This window comes from Myotis davidii, unplaced genomic scaffold, assembly GCF_000327345.1.
Source record: "Myotis davidii unplaced genomic scaffold, ASM32734v1 scaffold1350, whole genome shotgun sequence".
Classification (NCBI taxonomy): Eukaryota; Metazoa; Chordata; class Mammalia; order Chiroptera; family Vespertilionidae; genus Myotis; species Myotis davidii.
The window spans coordinates 316473-320377 of record NW_006283656.1 but is presented as its reverse complement, the minus strand read 5'-3'; the positions used below and the strand labels follow the sequence as shown (position 1 = coordinate 320377).

The 3905-nt window shown below is 42.8% G+C and overlaps 1 long non-coding RNA gene across 1 annotated transcript in view; it reads left to right on the top strand.

Annotated features, from left to right (window-relative positions):
* LOC107183592 overlaps positions 1–3905 on the top strand; it is a 155122-nt gene continuing 151217 nt past the window's right edge. The window contains exon 1 of the long non-coding RNA XR_001514381.1: positions 1–54. This is a non-coding gene — a long non-coding RNA (uncharacterized LOC107183592). The remainder of the gene's footprint in view (positions 55–3905) is intronic.

The window sequence follows — 3905 nt, the reverse complement described above, 5'->3', positions numbered from 1 at the left end:
GAGGACGGCGACGATCCCGAGGCGAGACCCCGCGGCGAGAAAGGGGAGAGCAAGGTAGGTCCACAGTGTTGGCGCTGTGACACCTTTTGAACAAAACCAAGGAGCTCGAGGAGCGGCTGTCACTTTAAACCCGCCGCCTCCCCCGCCCCCTCCCCTCGGTTGTGTGGTGGTGGGGGCTGCCGCGGTGGGGAAGGCGTGCGATGGAAGGGAGTCGTTGGGCAGTAGTGACTTTCTGAACTGGAAGGCGTGAGCCGAAGTCTGCCCCGGTTTCCCTATTGAGCGGTCTGTGCAGAGAAAAGTCTTCTGGTTCGTGCGATGTGTTGCCAGGGCAGAGCCCACACCTCGGGAGGGCACTGCCCGGAGACCTTGGCTTCCGCACAGGAGACCAAGCTAATTTGGATGATCTAGGTCAGGGGGAAACACATGTCTTCAGGAGTTGCCAAGTGGCTTCTGAGACTCCTCCGAGGAAGGTGACATCAACCTAAAGATGACAACAATGGGAGCAAAGTTTGGCTCCTTTGTAGAATGCAGATCACTGCTTAACCCAGCTCTACACTCCTCACCCGGCACCCTCCTACCTAGGAGGGTGGGGACCCAGTGCCTGGCAGCAGGTGAGCCCTGCTGTGTCATCATAGACCTGGGGACAGCTCCTACTTCCTGTGGAGAGAGAGTTCTCCAGGGAACTGGATCCCAGTAAGAAATGGTTCGGATGCCATTCTCTGGTGCTGGTGCTTCTCCGCTTGAGAAAATTGGCAAGTAGATGCAATGGCACAGAAAAGAATGCTTTGGCAATATGATTAGAGTGTATCTGTAACAGCTTTGTGGCCAAGTACAGTCTTGCTTCGGCATACAAACTCGGAGTTCAGTTTTGTGGGAGCTAGTGTTTAGTTGTATCTGTATAAAGTGTACACATGTGTTTGTTGATACATTTTGAAACGTGCTGCTAAGGTTGGGGAAAAGTTGGTTCAACAAATCAGAATATTGGAACCAAAGAAGGGTCGGTCAATAGACTTTCTCCCTTTTGCTCACTTAAGGGCGTGGACAAGAACATAGCCGCTTCTCCCACCTAGGAAAGAACTGCATGTCAGGAGATGTCCCCAGTAGGAGAGTGAGTGCCTTGGTCTACTGGTTCTTCTAAGAGAGGTACTGGTGGACTCAACAAAGATCTGAAAAGCATTGGGATCACATCGAACGTTGTTGTTCTGTATTTGGAGACAGGCTCACTTAACAAGTTGGTATTTGCAAATGTTCAAGATTGTTTTGCGAATTGAAACTGAGCTAAGGATTGAGATGGTTGTTTATCTACCAAAATCAATATTGTAATTTTAATGGCAGTCTACCAAGAAACTGGAATTTCAACACATTCTAGACCTGACCGGGTGCCTTACAAATGCATACAAGATTTACATTGTAAAAGCTATGATGAATTTTAATATTCTAATATCCTCAGCTTTCCCAGCCGCTCCTGATTTCATGAATATTTAATTCTGTCATGACTGCATATTTACTACTTTAAGTGACTGTCTGTGCTTAGTTTTCGGAAGTAACCATAACTGAGCATCATACTACCTAATTGGACTATAAGTCTCCTTTGCAAAGTAGGTGTGGGAAATAATTAAAATATACAGCCCGCGCTGCCATTTCCGTAATGTTGGTTCCTATGCCCTGAGCGTGAGAAATTCCTGCCATCAGCAAAAATCTGTGCTTATTTGTTTCCCTTGGATGCACCGTGCAGACTGTCTAATGTTCTACCGGTTGTGAGGAGTAAGGAAGGCTATGCGCTACACACATTACAGCAGGTGAAGAGCGGACTGAAAGCTGGTTGATTACAGTTCGTTAATTAGCATGTTCAGATAATTGAGTATTCCACTGATGTGATTTGCTTTATGTTTGTCTGCAATTTCTTGAGGTGGAAACAAAATACTACTTTTCCCCCTCCAGGTGTTTGCCTTCCAAAATGATCTTGCATTCCTCTCTCAACCCAGAAATCAGCTGTGCTTAACCCTTCCTTTGCTTGTCGCTGGCATGCTCCCACTGGTTCTTCTCAGAGTTTGAGGGCGGTAACTGTGTTTCAGACTTTAATAACTCTTTTTGTCTTTGATGGATACTAAGGCAGGTTATAAATTGATTTTCTTTAGCAATTGCTGATTCCATTAGGAGGGAGGCCTTTGGGTGTCTAACCAAATTATTCTACTAAAATGTAAGGGGGAGACAAATTGGGATAAAGTGAAATGTGGTTTTCACCAAGCTGTTTGGGGTGAGGTTGGGAGATTATCCCCATTGGATTTCAACACAGTAATGCATGAATGTGATGTATTGGACCATTATGTGTTCTTTTCACTCGTGAGAGTAAACAAAATAGGAATTTTGAATACTGTATTATTTGTCTTAAATCTTCCCCAAGCAGGGTACTGCAAATAGGATGTCAGTGGATATGAACACCTTTTCCTGCTGCAAGTGTCAGGGGAGTAATGGGATTTATTTATATAATTTTTCCGACTCGGGTTTGGGGCCATGATTTATTTTCTCATGAATTTATCCCAGTTGTCTTATTGGAAAAGAAATCAGAGCTTAGGGCCCGGCCAGCTTGTCTCCTGAATTGCAGGTTCACAGTCATACGTCTTCAGAAAGTCTCTGAAATAGGAAGAAAGGTTAGAAAACTGGATCAATCAGGGGATTTTTTTTACGCCAGAGTTTCGTGACGTGACTGGCACTTTCTGTTCCTAGAATAACGATGCCCGATTCCTCTCTAGCAAGTACTCTCCAGAGGCACATTAAAGCAGCCACATGCTATGTACTAGGTGTACCGGTTAATAATGCAGATTTTTTTTTTAATAGATGGAGTTACACATATGTTGATATATATGCGATTTGATATGTATGCTATTTTGTTGTATTGACAGCAAGCTTCAAAACTTCATATGTCAAATTTTCTGCAGGTGTTAACACCATCGATATTTTTACGCTTAAAAATGTCTAATTTCGTGCCAAAAAAAGCATTTGTGGGAAGTTTTAATTCATTACTTTATTTTGAAGAAAAGTGCTGCTGAAAGTTATTGTATACTTCGGGAAGCTTATGGTGAGCATGCTCCATCTCAGGATACTTGTGAAGGCTGGTTTAACCGCTTTAAAAGTGATGATGTGGGAAATGTGTAGCTAGTGATGGACATGACTTTGAATAAACACTTTTGATGTTTCTCTTGAAATTATTGTGTTTTTTTTTTGGATTACAAAATCTGCATTATTAACTGGTAAATGGTCAATCTGCATTAACCAGTATCCGCATTATTAACCGGTATTGGTTAAAAATGTGGATTATGTAATAAAACACGGTAATTTCAAGAGAAACATCAAAAGTGCTTATTCAAAGTCATGTCCATCGCTAGCTACACATTTCCCCCATCTTTAGGTAATTTGTGGATACTGTCCCAATAGAACTTTTCTTGTTTTGAGGCAGACCATTCAGAGACCCAATTTTCCATTTCTTCCTATGTTTTGAAGTGCTGCTCAGAAAGTGCATGTGCCATTGATCGGAACAAGTGGTAATCTGAAGGAGCAAGATCTGGTGAATATGGTGGGTGGGTTAATACTTCCCAGGCAAGATCTTTTAACGTGTCTTTAACTGGTTTTGAAGTGTGTGATGGTGTGTTATCATGAAGCAAAATTACTTTGCCGTGTCTTCTGGCCCATTCTGGTCATTTCACGATCAAAGCATGGTTCAAATTGATTATTTGTTGTCGGTAGTGATCAGTATTAATGGTTTGACCTGGTTTTAGAAGCTCATTAATACACCATACCTTCCTAATCCCACCAAACACAGAGCATTATCTTCTTTCCGAAGCAATTTGGCCTAGCAGTCGATATTGATGGTTGACCTGGATTAACCCATGATTTTGTGTATTTCT